Below are 24,959 nucleotides of genomic sequence, written 5' to 3' on the forward strand. Positions count from 1 at the left end.
TTCCTTTGCAAGCTTGCTTGGTTGGCCAAAAAGGGCGTATGCGTTTTTTCCTGAATATATTCAGGAAAAAACGCATACGCCCTTTTTGGCCAAGTGCATCATTGTGGACGTTCTGCCTCTTTTCCTATGCTTTCAATGCAATTCCAGTCTACCTCCTGAAATCGGTTTCCTGCAATTCTGCCCCGCTTTCAAGTCCTCTTGGCAGCCTTACTTCAGTCTATTTTTGGACGATAGCTGTCATTTATAACTCTGCAGGTTTGTGAATTACAGTGCCCCTGAGCTCCTTTCTTCAACTCGCTTTCTTGTGAGCTTGCCGCAACACCGCAGGATGGCTTCAGGCCCTAATCTTGTTCCGGCACGGCACGCTGATCCTTTGGTTAATTCCTCTTCCTGGTGGAAAATGAGAGTTAAATTTGCCCGTCCAGACACCTCCAGCTAGCCTCTCATTGGTTCTCACTATTCCTGTTCATCTTCCGCAGAAATTGCAAACTGGGTCAAACAGGAGGTTATAGGGACTGACTCTCCAAGTCAGGAGAGTGTTAGTAAAGCGTCTGGAATGTTGAACCCGAGTACCAGGGGAGGAAAACTGAGACATATTTGAACACGTCTCCCGTTCACATGGTTGATCATACTTGGGTTCCACATGCATGTTTTAGCTGATGGAAGAATACCTTAAACCTGGAGAGTTAAGACCCGTGGAATGGGTACCATGCAATATGATTTCAAAGGGTCTTCATTTGCTCACCGAACCTCTCCAATCCTATCACTGCTGCGTTTATGGCCCTGTACACATGCTTGATTCTCTTTCGGAGACATAGTAATCTATAGGTTTTAAGATACTTACTAGTCAGGTACATTCTTAGGCGTTTAATATGCGGTGTTGAGTCCATTTCGTTGAGCAAGGAGTAGCTCTTGTCTATTCCATATTTGGCTTAAGGAACTTTATCTGTGCTCATTTCAATCTCTGGTTTTATGCAGCACCCCAACTCACCTTTCCCCTTAAGCAAGCATAAGTTGGTTTTCTAAATTTGAGACCCTGTTCTGTTCTGTAATTCAGTTCCTGTGTAGCCAAGTTTACATTCCGTATATTAGTGATATCTTATGATGTTTCTTTTTCTGTGTGACTTATTTCAGTTAGAATCATCGTACCTGAATCCACTCATTATGCTGCTACGGGACTGATGACATAGATTTCATTGCTGAGTGATACTGCATTGTTCGTAAGTACCACAAGTTCTTTATCCATTTTTCACTTTCTGTGATATTGAACTTGTACGGTAAACGAGGTTCTTGTAAACGGAGGCGTCCCAAACTTTGGGGTGGCTGTGTCTTTTTGATTTTAATTTCCCTAAGCTATAGGACCATAAGTGGAAGTGCCCTAGGCTCTGTTGCTTTGTTTTTTAGATGTTTCAGGAAACACCATACACTTCTCCTGAGTGTCTGTTGGCAATTTACATGCCGCCCATCAGCATAACAAGGCTCCCAGTTCTCCATGGCCTGTCCTGCCTTTCTGGATTTTACACTTTTTTCAGATGGCCCTTTTGACCGGGGGGAAGTGAGACTTCATTGTAGTGCAGATTTCCTTTGCAAGCTTGCTTGGTTGGCCAAAAAGGGCGTATGCGTTTTTTCCTGAATATATTCAGGAAAAAACGCATACGCCCTTTTTGGCCAAGTGCATCATTGTGGACGTTCTGCCTCTTTTCCTATGCTTTCAATGCAATTCCGGTCTACCTCCTGAAATCGGTTTCCTGTAATTCTGCCCCGCTTTCAGGTCCTTGTGGTAGCCTTACTTCAGTCTATTTTTGGACTATAGCTGTCATTTATAACTCTGCAGGTTTGTGAATTACAGTGCCCCTGAGCTCCTTTCTTCAACTCGCTTTCTTGTGACCTGGCCGCAACACCGCAGGATGGCTTCAGGCCCTAATCTGGTTCCAGTACGGCACGCTGAGCCTTTGGTTATTTCCTCTTCCTGGTGGGAAATGAGAGTTAAATATGCCCGTCCAGACACCTCCAGCTAGCCTCTCATTGGTTCTCGCTATTCCTGTTCATCTTCCGCAGAAATTGCAAACTGGGCCAAACAGGAGGTTAAAGGGACTGACTCTCCAAGTGGGGAGAGTGTTAGTAAAGCGTCTGGAATGTTGCACCCGAGTACCAGGGGAGGAAAACTGAGACATATTTGAACACGTCTCCCGTTCACATGGTTGATCATACTTGGGTTCCACATGCATGTTTTAGCTGAAGGAAGAATACCTTAAACCTGGAGAGTTAAGACCCGTGTAATGGGTACCATGCAATATGACTTCAAAGGGTCTTCATTTGCTCACCGAACCTCTCCAATCCTATCACTGCTGCGTTTATGCCCCTGTACACATGCTTGATTCTCTTTCGGAGACATAGCAATCCATAGGTTTTAAGATACTTACTAGTCAGGTACATTCTTAGGCGTTTAATATGGGGTGTTGAGTCCATTTCGTTGAGCAAGGAGTAGTTCTTTTCTATTCCATATTTGGCTTAAGGAACTTTATCTGTGCTCATTTCAATCTCTGGTTTTATGCAGCACCCCAACTCACCTTTCCCCTTAAGCAAGCATAAGTTGGTTTTCTAAATTTGAGACCCTGTTCTGTTTTGGAATGCAGTTCCTGTGTAGCCAAATTTACATTCCGTGTATTAGTGATATCTTATGATGTTTCTTTTTCTGTGTGACTTATTTCAGTTAGAATCATCGTACCTGAATCCACTCATTATGCTGCTACGGGCGTGATGACATAGATTTCATTGCTGAGTGATACTGCATTGTACGTAAGTACCACAAGTTCTTTATCCATTTTTCACTTTCTGTGATATTGAACTTGTACGGTAAACGAGGTTCTTGTAAACAGAGGCGTCCCAAACTTTGGGGTGGCTGTGTCTTTTTGATTTTAATTTCCCTAAGCTATAGGACCATAAGTGGAAGTGCCCTAGGCTCTGTTGCTTTGTTTTTTAGATGTTTCAGGAAACACCATACACTTCTCCCGAGTGGTTGTTGGCAATTTACATCCCGCCCATCAGCATAACAAGGCTCCCAGTTCTCCATGGCCTGTCCTGCCTTTCTGGATTTTACACTTTTTTCAGATGGCCCTTTTGACCAGGGGGAAGTGAGACTTCATTGTAGTGCAGATTTCCTTTGCAAGCTTGCTTGGTTGGCCAAAAAGGGCGTATGCGTTTTTTCTGAATATATTCAGGAAAAAACGCATACGCCCTTTTTGGCCAAGTGCATCATTGTGGACATTCTGCCTCTTTTCCTATGCTTTCAATGCAATTCCAGTCTACCTCCTGAAATCGGTTTCCTGCAATTCTGCCCCGCTTTCAAGTCCTCTTGGCAGCCTTACTTCAGTATATTTTTGGACGATAGCTGTCATTTATAACTCTGCAGGTTTGTGAATTACAGTGCCCCTGAGCTCCTTTCTTCAACTCGCTTTCTTGTGACCTGGCCGCAACACCGCAGGATGTCTTCAGGCCCTAATCTGGTTCTGGCACGGCACGCTGAGCCTTTGGTTAATTCCTCTTCCTGGTGGAAAATGAGAGTTAAATTTGCCAGTCCAGACACCTCCAGCTAGTCTCTCATTGGTTCTCACTATTCCTGTTCATCTTCCGCAGAAATTGCAAACTGGGCCAAACAGGAGGTTATAGGGACTGACTCTCCAAGTCAGGAGAGTGTTAGTAAAGCGTCTGGAATGTTGCACCCGAGTACCAGGGGAGGAAAACTGAGACATATTTGAACACGTCTCCCGATCACATGGTTGATCATACTCTAGGTTCCACATGCATGTTTTAGCTGAAGGAAGAATAGCTTAAACCTGGGTAGTTGAAACCCGTGGAATGGGTACCATGCAATATGACTTCAAAGGGTCTTCATTTGCTCACCGAACCTCTCCAATCCTATCACTGCTGCGTTTATGGCCCTGTACACATGCTTGATTCTCTTTCGGAGACATAGCAATCCATAGGTTTTAAGATACTTACTAGTCAGGTACATTCTTAGGTGTTTAATATGCGGTGTTGAGTCCATTTCGTTGAGCAAGGAGTAGCTCTTGTCTATTCCATATTTGACTTAAGGAACTTTATCTGTGCTCATTTCAATCTCTGGTTTTATGCAGCACCCCAACTCACCTTTACCCTTAAGTAAGCATAAGTTGATTTTCTAATTTGAGACCCTGTTCTGTTCTGTAATTGTGTTCCTGTGTAGCCAAGTTTCCATTCCGTGTATTACTGATATCTTATGATGTTTCTTTTTCTGTGTGACTTATTTCAGTTAGAATCATCATACCTGAATCCGCTCATTGTGCTGCTAAGGGCCTGATGACACAGATTTCATTGCTGAGTGATATTGCTTTGTAAGTGAATACCACAACTTCTTTATCCATTTTTCACTTTCTGCGATGTTGAACTTGTACTGTAAACGAGGTTCTTGTAAACAGAGCCGTTCCAAACTTTGGGGTGGCTGTGTCTTTTTGATTTTAATTTCCCTAAGCTATAGGACCATAAGTGGAAGTGCCCTAGGTTCTGTTGCTTTGTTTTTTAGATGTTTCTGGAAACACCATACACTTCTCCCGAGTGTCTGTTGGCAGTTTACATCCCGCCCATCAGCATAACAAGTCTCCCAGTTCTCCATGGCCTGTCCTGCCTTTCTGGATGTTACACTTTTTTCAGATGGCCCTTTTGACCGGGGGGAAGTGAGACTTCATTGTAGTGCAGATTTCCTTTGCAAGCTTGCTTGGTTGGCCAAAAAGGGCGTATGCGTTTTTTCCAGAATATATTCAGGAAAAAACGCATACGCCCTTTTTGGCCAAGTGCATCATTTTGGACGTTCTGCCTCTTTTCCTATGCTTTCAATGCAATTCCAGTCTACCTCCTGAAATCGGTTTCCTGCAATTCTGCCCCGCTTTCAAGTCCTCTTGGCAGCCTTACTTCAGTCTATTTTTGGACGATAGCTGTCATTTATAACTCTGCAGGTTTGTGAATTACAGTGCCCCTGAGCTCCTTTCTTCAACTCGCTTTCTTTTGAGCTGGCCGCAACACCGCAGGATGGCTTCAGGCCCTAATCTGGTTCCGGTACGACACGCTGAGCCTTTGGTTATTTCCTCTTCCTGGTGGGAAATGAGAGTTAAATTTGCCCGTCCAGACACCTCCAGCTAGCCTCTCATTGGTTCTCGCTATTCCTGTTCATCTTCCGCAGAAATTGCAAACTGTGCCAAACAGGAGGTTAAAGGCGCTGACTCTCCAAGTGGGGAGAGTGTTAGTAAAGCGTCTGGAATGTTGCACCCGAGTACCAGGGGAGGAAAACTGAGACATATTTGAACACGTCTCCCGATCTCATGGTTGATCATACTCTGGGTTCCACATGCATGTTTTAGCTGAAGGAAGAATACCTAAAACTTTGGTAGTTGAAACCCGTGGAATGGGTACCATGCAATATGACTTCAAAGGGTCTTCATTTGCTCACCGAACCTCTCCAATCCTATCACTGCTGCGTTTATGCCCCTGTACACATGCTTGATTCTCTTTCGGAGACATAGCAATCCATAGGTTTTAAGATACTTACTAGTCAGGTACATTCTTAGGCGTTTAATATGCGGTGTTGAGTCCATTTCGTTGAGCAAGGAGTAGCTCTTGTCTATTCCATATTTGGCTTAAGGAACTTTATCTGTGCTCATTTCAATCTCTGGTTTTATGCAGCAACCCAACTCACCTTTCCCCTTAAGCAAGCATAAGTTGGTTTTCTAAATTTGAGATCCTGTTCTGTTTTGGAATTCAGTTGCTGTGTAGCCAAGTTTACATTCCGTGTATTAGTGATATCTTATGATGTTTCTTTTTCTGTGTGACTTATTTCAGTTAGAATCATCGTACCTGAATCCACTCATTATGCTGCTACGGGACTGATGACATAGATTTCATTGCTGAGTGATACTGCATTGTTCGTAAGTACCACAAGTTCTTTATCCATTTTTCACTTTCTGTGATATTGAACTTGTACGGTAAACGAGGTTCTTGTAAACAGAGGCGTCCCAAACATTGGGGTGGCTGTGTCTTTTTGATTTTAAATTCCCTAAGCTATAGGACCATAAGTGGCAGTGCCCTAGGCTCTGTTGCTTTGTTTTTTAGATGTTTCAGGAAACACCATACACTTCTCCCGAGTGTCTGTTGGCAATTTACATCCCGCCCATCAGCATAACAAGGCTCCCAGTTCTCCATGGCCTGTCCTGACTTTCTGGATTTTACACTTTTTTCAGATGGCCCTTTTGACCGGGGGGAAGTGAGACTTCATTGTAGTGCAGATTTCCTTTGCAAGTTTGCTTGGATGGCCAAAAAGGACGTATGCGTTTTTTCCTGAATATATTCAGGAAAAAACGCATACGCCCTTTTTGGCCAAGTGCATCATTGTGGACGTTCTGCCTCTTTTCCTATGCTTTCAATGCAATTCCAGTCTACCTCCTGAAATCGGTTTCCTGCAATTCTGCCCCGCTTTCAGGTCCTCTTGGCAGCCTTACTTCAGTATATTTTTGGACGATAGCTGTCATTTATAACTCTGCAGGTTTGTGAATTACAGTGCCCCTGAGCTCCTTTCTTCAACTCGCTTTCTTGTGACCTGGCCGCAACACCGCAGGATGTCTTCAGGCCCTAATCTGGTTCTGGCACGGCACGCTGAGCCTTTGGTTAATTCCTCTTCCTGGTGGGAAATGAGAGTTAAATTTGCCCGTCCAGACACCTCGAGCTAGCCTCTCATTGGTTCTCGCTATTCCTGTTCATCTTCCGCAGAAATTGCAAACTGGGCCAAACAGGAGGTTAAAGGGACTGACTCTCCAAGTCGGGAGAGTGTTAGTAAAGCGTCTGGAATGTTGCACCCGAGTACCAGGGTACGAACACTGAGACATATTTGAACACGTCTCCCGATCACATGGTTGATCATACTCTAGGTTCCACATGCATGTTTTAGCTGAAGGAAGAATACCTTAAACCTGGGTAGTTGAAACCCGTGGAATGGGTACCATGCAATATGACTTCAAAGGGTCTTCATTTGCTCACCGAACCTCTCCAATCCTATCACTGCTGCGTTTATGCCCCTGTACACATGCTTGATTCTCTTTCGGAGACATAGCAATCCATAGGTTTTAAGATACTTACTAGTCAGGTACATTCTTAGGCGTTTAATATGGGGTGTTGAGTCCATTTCGTTGAGCAAGGAGTAGCTCTTGTCTATTCCATATTTGGCTTAAGGAACTTTATCTGTGCTCATTTCAATCTCTGGTTTTATGCAGCACACCAACTCACCTTTACCCTTAAGCAAGCATAAGTTGGTTTTCTAAATTTGAGACCCTGTTCTGTTCTGTAATTCAGTTCCTGTGGAGCCAAGTTTACATTCCGTGTATTACTGATATCTTATGATGTTTCTTTTTCTGTGTGACTTATTTCAGTTAGAATCATCATACCTGAATCCACTCATTGTGCTGATAAGGGCCTGATGACACAGATTTCATTGCTGAGTGATATTGCTTTGTAAGTGAATACCACAACTTCTTTATCCATTTTTCACTTTCTGCGATGTTGAACTTGTACTGTAAACGAGGTTCTTGTAAACAGAGCCGTTCCAAACTTTGGGGTGGCTGTGTCTTTTTGATTTTAATTTCCCTAAGCTATAGGACCATAAGTGGAAGTGCCCTAGGTTCTGTTGCTTTGTTTTTTAGATGTTTCAGGAAACACCATACACTTCTCCCGAGTGGTTGTTGGCAGTTTACATCCCGCCAATCAGCATAACAAGGCTTCCAGTTTTCCATGGCCTGTCCTGCCTTTCTGGATGTTACACTTTTTTCAGATGGCCCTTTTGACCGGGGGGAAGTGAGACTTCATTGTAGTGCAGATTTCCTTTGCAAGTTTGCTTGGTTGGCCAAAAAGGGCATATGCGTTTTTTCCTGAATATATTCAGGAAAAAACGCATATGCCCTTTTTGGCCAAGTGCATCATTGTGGACGTTCTGCCTCTTTTCCTATGCTTTCAATGCAATTCTAGTCTACCTCCTGTAATCGGTTTCCTGCAATTCTGCCCCGCTTTCAAGTCCTCTTGGCAGCCTTACTTCAGTCTATTTTTGGACGATAGCTGTCATTTATAACTCTGCAGGTTTGTGAATTACAGTGCCCCTGAGCTCCTTTCTTCAACTCGCTTTCTTTTGAGCTGGCCGCAACACCGCAGGATGGCTTCAGGCCCTAATCTGGTTCCGGTACGGCACGCTGAGCCTTTGGTTATTTCCTCTTCCTGTTGGGAAATGAGAGTTAAATTTGCCCGTCCAGACACCTCCAGCTAGCCTCTCATTGGTTCTCGCTATTCCTGTTCATCTTCCGCAGAAATTGCAAACTGTGCCAAACAGGAGGTTAAAGGCGCTGACTCTCCAAGTCGGGAGAGTGTTAGTAAAGTGTCTGGAATGTTGCACCCGAGTACCAGGGGAGGAAAACTGAGACATATTTGAACACGTCTCCCGATCACATGGTTGATCATACTCTGGGTTCAACATGCATGTTTTAGCTGAAGGAAGAATACCTAAAACCTGGGTAGTTGAAACCCGTGTAATGGGTACCATGCAATATGACTTCAAAGTGTCTTCATTTGCTCACCGAACCTCTCCAATCCTATCACTGCTGCGTTTATGCCCCTGTACACATGCTTGATTCTCTTTCAGAGACATAGCAATCCATAGGTTTTAAGATACTTACTAGTCAGGTATATTCTTAGGCGTTTAATATGCGGTGTTGAGTCCATTTCGTTGAGCAAGGAGTAGCTCTTGTCTATTCCATATTTGGCTTAAGGAACTTTATCTGTGCTCATTTCAATCTCTGGTTTTATGCAGCAACCCAACTCACCTTTCCCCTTAAGCAAGCATAAGTTGGTTTTCTAAATTTGAGAACCTGTTCTGTTTTGGAATTCAGTTGCTGTGTAGCCAAGTTTACATTCCGTGTATTAGTGATATCTTATGATGTTTCTTTTTCTGTGTGACTTATTTCAGTTAGAATCATCGTACCTGAATCCACTCATTATGCTGCTACGGGACTGATGACATAGATTTCATTGCTGAGTGATACTGCATTGTTCGTAAGTACCACAAGTTCTTTATCCATTTTTCACTTTCTGTGATATTGAACTTGTACGGTAAACGAGGTTCTTGTAAACAGAGGCGTCCCAAACATTGGGGTGGCTGTGTCTTTTTGATTTTAATTTCCCTAAGCTATAGGACCATAAGTGGAAGTGCCCTAGGCTCTGTTGCTTTGTTTTTTAGATGTTTCAGGAAACACCATACACTTCTCCCGAGTGTCTGTTGGCAATTTACATCCCGCCCATCAGCATAACAAGGCTCCCAGTTCTCCATGGCCTGTCCTGCCTTTCTGGATTTTACACTTTTTTCAGATGGCCCTTTTGACCGGGGGGAAGTGAGACTTCATTGTAGTGCAGATTTCCTTTGCAAGCTTGCTTGGTTGGCCAAAAAGGGCGTATGCGTTTTTTCCTGAATATATTCAGGAAAAAACGCATATGCCCTTTTTGGCCAAGTGCATCATTGTGGACGTTCTGCCTCTTTTCCTATGCTTTCAATGCAATTCCAGTCTACCTCCTGAAATCGGTTTCCTGCAATTCTGCCCCGCTTTCAAGTCCTCTTGGCAGCCTTACTTCAGTCTATTTTTGGACGATAGCTGTCATTTATAACTCTGCAGGTTTGTGAATTACAGTGCCCCTGAGCTCCTTTCTTCAACTCGCTTTCTTGTGACCTGGCCGCAACACCGCAGGATGTCTTCAGGCCCTAATCTGGTTCTGGCACGGCACGCTGAGCCTTTGGTTAATTCCTCTTCCTGGTGGGAAATGAGAGTTAAATTTGCCCGTCCAGACACCTCGAGCTAGCCTCTCATTGGTTCTCGCTATTCCTGTTCATCTTCCGCAGAAATTGCAAACTGGGCCAAACAGGAGGTTAAAGGGACTGACTCTCCAAGTCGGGAGAGTGTTAGTAAAGCGTCTGGAATGTTGCACCCGAGTACCAGGGTACGAACACTGAGACATATTTGAACACGTCTCCTGATCACATGGTTGATCATACTCTAGGTTCCACATGCATGTTTTAGCTGAAGGAAGAATACCTTAAACCTGGGTAGTTGAAACCCGTGGAATGGGTACCATGCAATATGACTTCAAAGGGTCTTCATTTGCTCACCGAACCTCTCCAATCCTATCACTGCTGCGTTTATGCCCCTGTACACATGCTTGATTCTCTTTCGGAGACATAGCAATCCATAGGTTTTAAGATACTTACTAGTCAGGTACATTCTTAGGCGTTTAATATGGGGTGTTGAGTCCATTTCGTTGAGCAAGGAGTAGCTCTTGTCTATTCCATATTTGGCTTAAGGAACTTTATCTGTGCTCATTTCAATCTCTGGTTTTATGCAGCACACCAACTCACCTTTACCCTTAAGCAAGCATAAGTTGGTTTTCTAAATTTGAGACCCTGTTCTGTTCTGTAATTCAGTTCCTGTGTAGCCAAGTTTACATTCCGTGTATTACTGATATCTTATGATGTTTCGTTTTCTGTGTGACTTATTTCAGTTAGAATCATCATACCTGAATCCACTCATTGTGCTGATAAGGGCCTGATGACACAGATTTCATTGCTGAGTGATATTGCTTTGTAAGTGAATACCACAACTTCTTTATCCATTTTTCACTTTCTGCGATGTTGAACTTGTACTGTAAACGAGGTTCTTGTAAACAGAGCCGTTCCAAACTTTGGGGTGGCTGTGTCTTTTTGATTTTAATTTCCCTAAGCTATAGGACCATAAGTGGAAGTGCCCTAGGTTCTGTTGCTTTGTTTTTTAGATGTTTCAGGAAACACCATACACTTCTCCCGAGTGGTTGTTGGCAGTTTACATCCCGCCAATCAGCATAACAAGGCTTCCAGTTTTCCATGGCCTGTCCTGCCTTTCTGGATTTTACACTTTTTTCAGATGGCCCTTTTGACCGGGGGGAAGTGAGACTTCATTGTAGTGCAGATTTCCTTTGCAAGTTTGCTTGGTTGGCCAAAAAGGGCATATGCGTTTTTTCCTGAATATATTCAGGAAAAAACGCATATGCCCTTTTTGGCCAAGTGCATCATTGTGGACGTTCTGCCTCTTTTCCTATGCTTTCAATGCAATTCCAGTCTACCTCCTGTAATCGGTTTCTTGCAATTCTGCCCCGCTTTCAAGTCCTCTTGGCAGCCTTACTTCAGTCTATTTTTGGACGATAGCTGTCATTTATAACTCTGCAGGTTTGTGAATTACAGTGCCCCTGAGCTCCTTTCTTCAACTCGCTTTCTTTTGAGCTGGCCGCAACACCGCAGGATGGCTTCAGGCCCTAATCTGGTTCCGGTACGGCACGCTGAGCCTTTGGTTATTTCCTCTTCCTGTTGGGAAATGAGAGTTAAATTTGCCCGTCCAGACACCTCCAGCTAGCCTCTCATTGGTTCTCGCTATTCCTGTTCATCTTCCGCAGAAATTGCAAACTGTGCCAAACAGGAGGTTAAAGGTGCTGACTCTCCAAGTCGGGAGAGTGTTAGTAAAGTGTCTGGAATGTTGCACCCGAGTACCAGGGGAGGAAAACTGAGACATATTTGAACACGTCTCCCGATCACATGGTTGATCATACTCTGGGTTCCACATGCATGTTTTAGCTGAAGGAAGAATACCTAAAACCTGGGTAGTTGAAACCCGTGTAATGGGTACCATGCAATATGACTTCAAAGTGTCTTCATTTGCTCACCGAACCTCTCCAATCCTATCACTGCTGCGTTTATGGCCCTGTACACATGCTTGATTCTCTTTCGGAGACATAGCAATCCATAGGTTTTAAGATACTTACTAGTCAGGTATATTCTTAGGCGTTTAATATGCGGTGTTGAGTCCATTTCGTTGAGCAAGGAGTAGCTCTTGTCTATTCCATATTTGGCTTAAGGAACTTTATCTGTGCTCATTTCAATCTCTGGTTTTATGCAGCAACCCAACTCACCTTTCCCCTTAAGCAAGCATAAGTTGGTTTTCTAAATTTGAGAACCTGTTCTGTTTTGGAATTCAGTTGCTGTGTAGCCAAGTTTACATTCCGTGTATTAGTGATATCTTATGATGTTTCTTTTTCTGTGTGACTTATTTCAGTTAGAATCATCGTACCTGAATCCACTCATTATGCTGCTACGGGACTGATGACATAGATTTCATTGCTGAGTGATACGGCATTGTTCGTAAGTACCACAAGTTCTTTATCCATTTTTCACTTTCTGTGATATTGAACTTGTACGGTAAACGAGGTTCTTGTAAACAGAGGCGTCCCAAACATTGGGGTGGCTGTGTCTTTTTGATTTTAATTTCCCTAAGCTATAGGACCATAAGCGGAATTGCCCTAGGCTCTGTTGCTTTGTTTTTTAGATGTTTCAGGAAACACCATACACTTCTCCCGAGTGGTTGTTGGCAATTTACATCCCGCCCATCAGCATAACAAGGCTCCCAGTTCTCCATGGCCTGTCCTGCCTTTCTGGATTTTACACTTTTTTCAGATGGCCCTTTTGACCGGGGGGAAGTGAGACTTCATTGTAGTGCAGATTTCCTTTTCAAGTTTGCTTGGTTGGCCAAAAAGGGCGTATGCGTTTTTTCCTGAATATATTCAGGAAAAAACGCATACGCCCTTTTTGGCCAAGTGCATCATTGTGGACGTTCTGCCTCTTTTCCTATGCTTTCAATGCAATTCCAGTCTACCTCCTGAAATCGGTTTCCTGCAATTCTGCCCCGCTTTCAAGTCCTCTTGGCAGCCTTACTTCAGTCTATTTTTGGACGATAGCTGTCATTTATAACTCTGCAGGTTTGTGAATTACAGTGCCCCTGAGCTCCTTTCTTCAACTCGCTTTCTTGTGACCTGGCCGCAACACCGCAGGATGTCTTCAGGCCCTAATCTGGTTCTGGCATTTCACGCTGAGCCTTTGGTTAATTCCTCTTCCTGGTGGGAAATGAGAGTTAAATTTGCCCGTCCAGACACCTCCAGCTAGCCTCTCATTGGTTCTCGCTATTCCTGTTCATCTTCCGCAGAAATTGCAAACTGGGCCAAACATGAGGTTAAAGGCGCTGACTCTCCAAGTGGGGAGAGTGTTAGTAAAGCGTCTGGAATGTTGCACCCGAGTACCAGGGGAGGAAAACTGAGACATATTTGAACACGTCTCCCGATCACATGGTTGATCATACTTGGGTTCCACATGCATGTTTTAGCTGAAGGAAGAATACCTTAAACCTGGGTAGTTGAAACCCGTGGAATGGGTACCATGCAATATGACTTCAAAGGGTCTTCATTTGCTCACCGAACCTCTCCAATCCTATCACTGCTGCGTTTATGCCCCTGTACACATGCTTGATTCTCTTTCGGAGACATAGCAATCCATAGGTTTTAAGATACTTACTAGTCAGGTACATTCTTAGGCGTTTAATATGGGGTGTTGAGTCCATTTCGTTGAGCAAGGAGTAGCTCTTGTCTATTCCATATTTGACTTAAGGAACTTTATCTGTGCTCATTTCAATCTCTGGTTTTATGCAACACCCCAACTCACCTTTACCCTTAAGCAAGAATAAGTTGGTTTTCTAAATTTGAGACCCTGTTCTGTTCTGTAATTCAGTTCCTGTGTAGCCAAGTTTACATTCCGTGTATTACTGATATCTTATGATGTTTCTTTTTCTGTGTGACTTATTTCAGTTAGAATCATCATACCTGAATCTACTCACTGTGCTGCTAAGGGCCTGATGACACAGATTTCATTGCTGAGTGATATTGCTTTGTAAGTAAATACCACAACTTCTTTATCCATTTTTCACTTTCTGCGATGTTGAACTTGTACTGTAAACGAGGTTCTTGTAAACAGAGCCTTTCCAAACTTTGGGGTGGCTGTGTCTTTTTGATTTTAATTTCCCTAAGCTATAGGACCATAAGTGGAAGTACCCTAGGCTCTGTTGCTTTGTTTTTTAGATGTTTCAGGAAACACCATACACTTCTCCCGAGTGTCTGTTGGCAATTTACATCCCGCCCATCAGCATAACAAGGCTCCCAGTTCTCCATGGCCTGTCCTGCCTTTCTGGATTTTACACTTTTTTCAGATGGCCCTTTTGACCAGGGGGAAGTGAGACTTCATTGTAGTGCAGATTTCCTTTGCAAGCTTGCTTGGTTGGCCAAAAAGGGCGTATGCGTTTTTTCCTGAATATATTCAGGAAAAAACGCATACGCCCTTTTTTGCCAAGTGCATCATTGTGGACGTTCTGCCTCTTTTCCTATGCTTTCAATGCAATTCCAGTCTACCTCCTGAAATCGGTTTCCTGCAATTCTGCCCCGCTTTCAAGTCCTCTTGGCAGCCTTACCTCAGTATATTTTTGGACGATAGCTGTCATTTATAACTCTGCAGGTTTGTGAATTACAGTGCCCCTGAGCTCCTTTCTTCAACTCGCTTTCTTGTGAGCTGGCCGCAACACTGCAAGATGGCTTCAGGCCGTAATCTTGTTCCGGCATGGCATGCTGAGCCTTTTGTTATTTCCTCTTCCTGGTGGGAAATGACAGTTAAATTTGCCCGTCCAGACACCTCCAGCTCGTCTCTCATTTGTTCTCGCTAATCCTATTCATCTTCCGAAGAAATTACAAACTGGGTCAAACAAGAGTTTAAAGGCACTGACTATCCAAGTGGGGAGAGTGTTAGTAAAGCGTCTGGAATGTTGAACCCGAGTACCAGGGGAGGAAAACTGAGACATATTTGAACACGTCTCCTGTTCACACGGTTGATCATACTCTGGGTTCCACATGCATGTTTTAGCTGAAGGAAGAATACCTTAAACCTGGAGAGTTGAGACCCGTGGAATGGGTACCATGCAATATGACTTCAAAGGGTCTTCGTTTGCTCGCTGAACCTCTCCAATCCTGTCACAGCTGTGTTTATGCCCCTGTACACACGCTTGATTCTTTTTCAGACATAGCCATCCATACGTTTTAAGATTCTTACTAGTCAGGTATATTCTTAGGCGTTTAATATGGGGTGTTGAGTCCATTTCGTTGAGCAAGGAGTAGCTCTTGTCTATTCCATATTTGGCTTAAGGAACTTTATCTGTGCTAATTTCAAACTCTGGTTTTATGCAGCACCCCAACTCACCTTCCCCCTTAAGAAAGCATAATTTGGTTTTCTAAACTTGAGACCTTGTTCTGTTTTGTAATTCAGTTTATGTGTAGCCAAGTTCACATTCTGTGTATTAGTGATACCTTATGATGTTTCTTTTCTGTGTGACTTATTTCAGTTCGAATCATCATACCGGAATCCACTCATTATGCTGCTACGGGCCTGATCACATAGATTTCATTGCTGAGTGATATTGCATTGTACGTAAGTACCACAACTTCTTTATCCATTTTTCACTTTCTGCGATATTGAACTTGTACCGTAAACGAGGTTCTTGTAAACAGAGGCGTCCCAAACTTTGGGGTGGCTGTGTCTTTTTGATTTTAATTTCCCTAAGCTATAGGACCATAAGTGGAAGTGCCCTAGGCTCTGTTGCTTTGTTTTTTAGATGTTTCAGGAAACACCATACACTTCTCCAGAGTGGCTGTTGGCAATTTACATCCCGCCCATCAGCATAAGAAGGCTCCCAGTTCTCCATGGCCTGTCGTGCCTTTATGGATTCTACACTTTTTTCAGATGGCCCTTTTGACCAGGTGGAAGTGAGACTTCATTGTAGTGCAGATTTCCTTTGCAAGTTTGCTTGGATGGCCAAAAAGGGCGTATGCGTTTTTTCCTGAATATATTCAGGAAAAAACGCATACGCCCTTTTTGGCCAAGTGCATCATTGTCGAGGTTCTGACTCTCTTCATATGTTTTCAATGCAATTCCTGTCTACCTCCTGAAATCGGTTTCCTGCAATTCTGCCTTGCTTCCAATGCCTCTTCATAGCCTTACCTCAATATATTTTTTGAAAATAGTTGGCCTTTATAACTCTGCAGGTTTTTGAATTGCAGTGGCCCTTAGCTCCATTTTTTAGCTCTTATTTTTGTGGTCTTGCCCCGTAACCACAGGATTCCTTGAAGCCCTATTTTTCTTCTGGGGCACCTTGCTGTGCCTTTGGTTACTTCTTCTTACTGATGTGATATTAGAGTGACATGTGCCCATTGAAACCGCTACAGCTGGTTTCTCACTGGTTCCTCCTATTCCCATTCATCCTCTGCACTAACTGCAGACTGTGCGATACCAGAACTTAAAGGCATTGACTCCATGTGGGGATGTTGTTAGTAAAGCGGCTGGAAAGTCGATCCGGAGCCCCAGGAGAGGAAAAATGAGGTGCATTTTAGAAACCTTTCCCAATCATATGGTATACCAGTCGTTGGGTTTCCCAAGCATGGTTTAGCTGTAGGAAGATTCCCTTCAACCTGGAGTGTTGGGACCCTTGGACTGAGTAGCATGAAGTATTGCATTAAACTTTCGGCAGTTGCTCACCAAAGCTCACCAATCCTGTCAGCCCCAAGTGTCCAGCCTTATGTCTTATCCAGCTGTGGGTTTATATGTGGTCAATCCAGGTTGCATCACAGCCCCTGAGCGAATTTTGTAAGAATTTTTCTCTCTTTCATTGTTTCAGCGTTTTGTTTTTAAAATTTATTTCTATAATGGGGTTTAGCTCATTTTCACTGCTGTGTTTGTGCCGCTCTGCACACACTTGAATCCCTTATGGAGATATATCAATACATGGGTTTTAAGATTCTTATTCCTCAGATATATTTCTCTGCGGTGTATAGGGTGTGTTGAGGCCAGTTCATTGAGCAAGGTGTAGATCTTGTCTAATACCTATTTGGTTTATTGAACGGTATCTGTGCTAATTTCAAACTCTGGTTTTATGCATCACCCCACCTCTCCTTTCCCCTTAAGCTGACATAAGTGTGTTTTCTAAATGTGAGACACTGTTCTGTTCTGTAATTCATTTCTTGTGCAGCCATATTTACCCTCCCTCTATAAGTGATATCTTATGATATGTTTCTTTTTCTGTTTGACTTATTTCAAGTAGTATTATCGGACCTAAATCCACTCTTTATCCTTCTACTAGCCTTATTACATTGATTTCATGGTGAAGAGATATTCCATTGTACATAAGTACCACATCTTCTTTATCCATTGTTCTCTTTCCTGGGATATTTAAGGTGTACTGAAGTTGAGGTTCTTGTAAACAGAGTAGCCCTAAACTGTGGTGTGCTTGTGTCTTGTTGATTTTTAGACTTCCCTAGATATACTCCCATGATTGGAAGTGTCCTATGCTCTGTAGCTCTGTTTTTTAGATGATTTAGGAACCACCATACACTTCTCCAGAGTGGCTCTCGGCAGTTCACACACTGCCCATCAGCGTATAAAGGCTCCCTGTTCTCCATGGCCTGTCCTGCATTTCTGGTTTTTACAATTTTTTAGGATGGCCCTTTTGACCGGTGGGAAGTGAGACTTCTTTGTTGTGCACATTTGCATTGCTTGCTTGCTTCGTTGCCCATAAAGTGCGTATGCGTTTTTTCCTGGATATAATCAGGAAAAAACGCATACGCCCTTTTGGGCCAACTGCATCATTGTCGAAATTCTGCCGCTTTTCATGTGCGTTAAAGACGAGTCCAATCTATCTCTTGAAATCTGTTTCTTGCAATTCTGTCTTGCATTCAGATCCTCTTCTTTGCCTTACCTCAACATATTTTTGGACGTTAGTTTTCATTTATAACTCTGCAGGTTTGTGAATTGCAGTGACCCTGAGCTCCATTTTTTAAGTTGCTCTTTTGTGAGCTGGCCTCAAACCCGCAGGATTGCTTCAGGCCCTATTTTGGCTCCGGCGAGGCAGGCTGAGCCTTTCTTTAATTCTTATTCTTAATGGGAAATTAGAGTGATATGTGCCCGTCCAAACCCCTACAACTCTTCTCTCATTGGTTCCCCCTCTTCCCGTTCATCCTCCTCACAATTTGCAAAATGTGTGAAACAGAAGTTTAAATGTGCTGATTCTCCAAGTGGGGAGATTCTAAGTAGCGTGGCTGGAATGGTGAACAGGAGCACCAGGAGAGGATAAATGAGGTGCATTTTAGACACATCTCCCGATCACATGGTGTACAGTCCTCTGGGTTTTCCATGCATGTTTTAGCTGTAGGAAGATCCCTTGAACCTGCAGATTTGGGACCCATTGAATGGGTACCAGGTAGTATTACTTTAAAGGGCGTGCATTTCCTCACCCAACCTCACATTTCTCTTAGCGCAAACAGTTTCCAGCCTTATGTCTCATCCTGCTGTGGGTCTAGATGTGTTCAATCCATGTTGCATCACCGTCCCTGAGGAAAAGTTGTAAGAGGTTTTCTCTGTCTCTCTGTCGTTTATTTTTTTCAATTTATTACTATATTGGTTACAGCTGATTTTCAAAGCTCTGTTTCTTGCTGCTGTACATCCACTTGATTCGCGTACAGAGAGACATCAATAAATTCTTTTTCAGATTCTTACCAGTCGTATATATTCTTTTCCGGTGACTTGAGTGTGCTGAGTGCAGTTCTTTTAGCTACCGTGTAGGCCTTGTTGATTATCAGTTTGGTATTTGGAATGGTATCTTTGCTAATTTCAACCTCCTGGATGATGCCTCACCCCTCCCCACCTTTCCCGTTTAGCAGCCTTATGCGTGTTTTCTACATATTTGACTATGTTTTTGTTTTGTAATTTATTTCATGTGTAGCCATTTTGGATTCCACCTTTAAGTGATATCTTATGATATGTGTCTTTTTCTTTTTGAATTCTGTCACTTAGAATGATCATACGTAACTCCTCCGGAGTTGTTACAACTGGCCATATTTCATTGATTTCCAGGCTGAATAATATTCCACTCTACCTAAGTACCACATCTCTATCCATTTTTTCCCTCCAGAGACATTTAAGTTATATCCTAGTCGAGGATCTTTTAAACAGAGAGGGGGTAAACATTGGGGTGCCTGTGTCCTCTCGATTTTTGTTTTTCCCAAGATATACGCCCATGAGTGTAAGTGCCCTATGCTCTGTAGCTCATTTTTTAGATGCTTTAGTAAACACAATACACTTCTCCAGAATGGCCGTTGGCAATATACATTTCCACTATAAGTCTCACAGGGCTCCCTCTTCTCGTTGCCCTGTCCTGCATTTCTGTTGTTTACGCTTTATGAGGATGGCTCTTCTGACTGATGCGAAGTGATATCTTTTGTAGTATTGACTTCCAGTGCCCACCTGTTTGGTTGGCTAAAAAAGTGTATGCCCTTTTCTTGAATATATACAGAAAAGAACGCATACACCCTTTTTGGCCAACTGCAATGTTGGCAATGTTCAGCTCCTTTTCTTGTGCTTAATGGCGAGTCCTTTCTACCTCCTCAAATCCCTTTCCTGCCATTCTCCCTTGCTTACAAGTCCTTTTCTCTGACTTTCCTCAAGACATTTTTCAGTGATGGATATTTTCAACTCTGCAGTTTTGTGAATTTTACTGCCCCTGAGTTCCATTGTTCAACTCGTGTTTATGGGAACTGGCCACAAAGCAGCGGGATTTCCTCAAGCCCTATACTGTTTCCATGGGCAACCCTAGCCTTTGGTCAATTCGTCTTCCTGATTGGAAATTAGAGTGACATGTGCCTGTCTGAACACCTAGGACTTGTCTCTCATTGTTCCTCATCCTTCCGCTTCATCCTCTGGACAAATTCCAAACTGTACGCAACAGGATGTTGACAGTGCTGACATCTCCAAGTGGGGAGACTGTTAGTAAAGACGCTGGAGGGGTGAACCCGAGCACCAGGAGATGAGGAGATGAGATGCCTTTTCCAAACTCTTCCCGATCAGACGGTATACCATCCTCTGGGTGTGACAGACATGTTTTAGCAGTAGGAAGAGTCCCATTCATGTAAGGAGAACACCAGGGCTTTTTCAAAATCAGTGTCTCCCCGAAACCCAAACTGGGGAATTTTTTAAGCTACGGCTACACATATGTTCATTAAGGGCCTTGGGAAGTAGGCAGAGTCCAAACTTTAGATGATTGAAGTCTTCAGGGTCAGAAGCACTCACCACCAGCTTCCCTTAGGCTACACTTTAACTGTCATTGATAGATGATGTCAATAAAAATATCTATTCTTTTTCAGATTATTTCCCCTTATAGGTTATTGCAAAATGTTGAGTGTAGTTCCCTGTGCTATACAGTAGTTCCTTGTTGATGATCTATTTTATACATAGCAGTGTGTATGTGTTCATTCCAAACTGTTAATTTATCCCTCCTCCCACCTTTCCCCTTTGGTAATAATAAATTATAAGATTTTATACTTCTCAGAAATGGGGGAGCTGAAAGAGAGGTATCATTTTCAATGGAAAAGCATTTAAAACAAGATTGAAGGTTTAACCAAGATTATTAGATGTACATCCTTGGAAAGAAATCACTTCGTTTCTCTAATATTGACCTGACAAATAAGACAAACCTTTTCACTGAACTTGCTTATAAAAAGTGATGGAAATATCAAATGGAAGTGTTAAAAACATCTTATTTTACCCGAGCCTTATACACTGTTCTATGTTAACTACAGTTTGGCTCACACATCTGTTCATTGAGGTTACAATAGTCTCAATTTCTGTTACTGATCCTCCAGAGTGGACCCCAACAAGTGTCCCCCTGCCCAGTGTCATTGGGGCCAACAGATCGAGACTGAGTTTGGTTCACAAGCAAAGGAAACTTTATATTTTGATCAGAGAATGGAGAGGTGAGAGCATGCACTACCCCGTGGGCTGTGGGCTGGGCTGCTGTGTAGAGATCCTGTCAGAGTCAGTGGGAGGGAGGGAGGCGGCGGAGCTCTCGAGGGCCGGGTTGGCTGTAGCTCAGGCTCTATATCGTGGAGTCTGCACTGGGCCCCAGGAGCTGAGGTGTCGACCCAGCCATTCTGCACTAGGAAATCTGGTCTGAAGTGCCGGGTGTGGAACCTCTGCATGCGGGACCCTAGGAGCACGTGAAATTAGACAAAGCACAAAGGATAAAAAAGGTTAGACTTGACTTTATTGCCCAGATTCTACTTTTATCTCCCAGGGATTTTTAATGGGCTTTGCTGGGGACAAACCCCTCCTCTGCCTTTTGTCCCGTTCCTCATTCTTGGAGTGCTGAGGGTGCAGACCCTTCTTCTGTAACTGCTGAGTGCTGAGTTGGGAGCCCTCATACCCTGGGGCGAGGGTCAGAGCTTCTCCCCAGCAGCCTCCCGGTGACGTTGATTGTCCCCAGGACCCCTGCCTCCCTGCTCGTCCACCTGAGCACCAGCATTGGAAGTGTTATAGATTCTAATGACCTTTAAGGGTCCAGGAAAGAGATGTGCAGAGACGCTGTGGGGGCCGGTTTCACCCCGCCCCACATTTGTTCGGCCACCTTAGGCTGACCGTCTCTGCCAGCCTAGATGCTCTGACCAGTAGTCTGCGCTTTCTTCAGTTAGGCCCCTGAATTAACGTACAAACAGCACCAGGTGTCAGAGCCCTGCCCGCTCAACTCCCAGACAGTCCAGGGTCAGTGGTGACCAAGGACCATGATGGCTACTGAGTCAACAGCCTTTTGAAGTAAACAGGAGTCCAGCCGGTCTTATTGGCCACCATCATCACGGTGTCTGTAGGCTTTTCTATGGTGACAGTGTGGTATACTGTTCCCCCGCCAAGATTATTAGCTCCCCTCTGGGTGCAGTAAGTCCTGCAAGCAGTAGTCTACTCTTTTGGGACACACTCTTGTTGTTTTATGAGAGAAACTCCAGGTCAAGTGATGTTCACACGAGTCGTCATGGTGCCCTGTTGCCCCCGGTTATCTCTCTGGATGTTGGAGTTGGAGGGCCTCCTCACTCGAGGTCGGTGTGCCCACGGAGCGAACCCTGCAACTTCAGGGCATGGTTGGTGGTTAGGATCACCACGTGGGGTCCTTTTCCCTTAGGAGGGAGGTGGCCTTTTGGGCTGCTGATTTCCAGGTTTTTAGATACCGCCAGTATCTTGGCCAGATGTGGCAGTGGGCCAAGCCCCTTAGTGACCGTAGTTTATCCTACCTGGATGGCATTCTTGCATTGTTCCATTTCAAGTGGTCCCAGTTTTTGCACTAATTCTCCAATGGCGATTCACCTTTCACCGGGAATGTAAAGGTCAAAGGGTTTAGCTAAATTAGGGAGTTCCAGGGCAAGGGTCTGAATTGACTGCTCTTTCCATTCTTGAAAGGCCACTTCTGGATTCTATTCAAAAGGATCATCATCTTTTCCTTTCAGTGTTTCATATAGAGGCCCAGCTAGTAGACTGTAGCTAGGGATCCAGAAGCAGCAAACCCTGGCCTCCCCAGGAACCCCTAAGCTGTCTTCTAGTTTTAGAAAGGGGTAAGGCTGAAAATGGTTTCTTCCCTTTCCTGGGATGGGCTTCTCTGACCTTCTGTGAGAATGAAGCCCAGGCAGGTCACCGCAGTCTGTGATATTTGAGCTTTTTCTTGGACAACTTCTATCCTTTATTGGCTTGGTAGTTCAGAGGCCTCCTTAGTAGGGCTGGTGATCAGAATGTCGTCTGCATATTGAAGGAGGGTTTCCTTTTCCAGAGGTAGAACTTTTAGGTCTTTAGCTAAGCTTTCCCCAAAGATGGTGTGGGAATTTTTGCACCCTTGGGGCCAGACGGCCCGGAAGTATTGTTTTAGTTGTATGTTGAGTCCTGCCACTCACAAGCCAAAATTTCTTGTGACTCTGGGACTAATGGAATACAAAAGAAGGCATCATTGAAGACTAATACAGAATACCATGTCCTGGTGGTTGGTAGAATGACCAGCAGGGTGTAGGAATTAGGAGCAACTGGAGGTATATCCTCGGTGGCTTCACTGACTGTCCTGACATCCTTTACCAGGTCCCCAGCAGCCCATGGGGCTCTCGTGGTCAGACCAATCCCAGAATATGGAGCTCACCTGGGCAGGTATCCCACCCCCACCCCAGCCCACGGGGCTCTCGTGGTCAGGCCCCTCCCAGGATACAGAGCTACCCTTGCAGGTACCGTGGCAGGGCTGGGCACACAGGAACCGTGCACATAGCCCTCATTGCAGAGCACCCCCAGCTCACCTGTCGCTCAGAGCTGACACAGAGCACCTCAGAGCAGGACTTGAACTAACAAACAGCAGCTGCGACAGGTCTGTGACCCTGGGCATCACTCCGTGAGGCCTCCCTCCACCTGGTCTTCCAGAGACTTCCACTGCACCCGGGGCACCAGGCCTCTGTCTCCAACCACCACCCACCCCTCCTCTCCCTGACTCCTGGGTTCCTCTCATTAGGAGAGGGTTTTCTTGAAGTTGTCTCCCACTCATGGGCCAGACAAAATGATTAGAAAACAAGCCAAAGCTGCAGCCCCTTGTCTATCCTGACTCTCAGGAGCCCACACCTGTTCCTTGGACCTGGCCGGTTCAGCAAGTTCCATTTTCTGCAACTGTGAGCCCCTGAGGGGTGATGATTGGCTGACCTGGGCAGCCTTACCGTGCCGGCCAGCCCTCCCCAGGTGTGCCTGGGTTGAGATCAATATAAATACCACTCCAGGCAGCAAGAGCCCCTGCAGCCGTGCCTGACGCCATTTTCTCTGCCCTGTCAGCAGTCTCGGGGCTGGGCTGGTGGGAGGGAGTGAGAGGCCACGGCTTTGTGGGTGGCCCAGTGTGAGTGGGGCTCTGCTGGACTTTCTGCAGCAGTTGCCAGGCTGCCACCTGCTAAAGAAGAGGGTGTGTCACCCATACCTGCTGCTGGAATTTCTCCCTGGGCAGAGGTGAGGAAGGAAAAAAGCAGTGGGGGCAGGGACAGGACGGGTATCTCAGGCAGGGAAATGGAAATCTTCCAGAAGAGCACCCAGGGCCAGGACCATCCTGGCTGGCCTGCAGGCACCAAGTCGGCCGGCATGCTGTCACTCGTGTGGCTCTATGGCCCTTCCTCTAGGCTTTCAAGTCCTTGTATATATTCAGGTGTTTTACCTGGGACGGGTGGGAATAGTTCAGCAGCAACTGGCCTGGGGCTCAGCTCACGCTTACTCACAGATGCCTCGGCACGGTGCCCCAGCTTTGCAATGAGGACGCTTGTTGCGTGGGGGCTGCTGGCTGAATGGGAGACGATTCCCCACCACTGACCAACTTCAGAATTGTTTACAACTGGAGCAAGTGCCCTGATACGGTTTTCCTCTGTGTAACTGGTGGGTTCTGTGTTTTTTTTCTCTTTTTCGTTTTTGGTTCAAGGTAGATTTTATTCCTCTTTTTTGTATTTACAGATATAAGCATGGAAATAATTTATTCATATAAATACATGTATGTGCAGGGAATAATTGTTTTTTCTGTTTTATTTTTTAAATTTTACTTCTTTTTAATTTTGAATTTTATTTTATATTTTTATACAGCAGGTTCTTATTGGGTATCTATTTTATACATATAAATGTATACATGCCAATCCCAGTCTCTCAACTCCTCCCACCACCACCCCCCCAACAGCTTTCCCCCCTTGTTGTCCATACGTTTGTTGTCTACATCTGTTGCTCTATTTATGCCTTGCAAAATGGTTAATCTGTACAGTTTTTCTAGGTTCCACATATATGCATGAATATACAAGATTTGTTTTTCTCTTTCTGACTTACTTCACTCTGTATGACAGTCTCTAGATCCATCGACGTCTCTACAAATGACCCAATTTCATTCCTTTTCATGGCTTAGTAATATTCCATTTTATATATGTACCACAGCTTTATGCATTCGTCTGTCTGTGGGCATTTAGGTTGCTTCCATTACCTCGATATTGTAAATAGTGATGCAATGAACATTGCGGTGAATGACTCTTCTTGATTTATGGTTTTGTCTGGGTATATGTCCAGTACTGGGATTGCTGTATCATATGGTAATTCTATTGTTAGT

The 24,959-nt window shown here is 44.3% G+C and overlaps 1 long non-coding RNA gene across 50 annotated transcripts in view; it reads left to right on the forward strand.

The window, feature by feature from the left end:
• Positions 1 to 24,959, forward strand: part of LOC307185334 — a 3,778,167-nt gene that overhangs the window by 2,608,683 nt on the left and 1,144,525 nt on the right. Inside the window, exon 9 of one of the 50 annotated variants that reach the window (XR_013827985.1) lies at positions 15,348 to 15,437. The exons of the other annotated variants lie outside the window; for them this stretch is intronic. This is a non-coding gene — a long non-coding RNA (uncharacterized lncRNA). The remainder of the gene's footprint in view (positions 1 to 15,347; positions 15,438 to 24,959) is intronic. 50 annotated transcript variants of the gene reach the window in all.

Source organism: Stenella coeruleoalba (assembly GCF_951394435.1).
Source record: "Stenella coeruleoalba genome assembly, chromosome: 4".
Classification (NCBI taxonomy): Eukaryota; Metazoa; Chordata; class Mammalia; order Artiodactyla; family Delphinidae; genus Stenella; species Stenella coeruleoalba.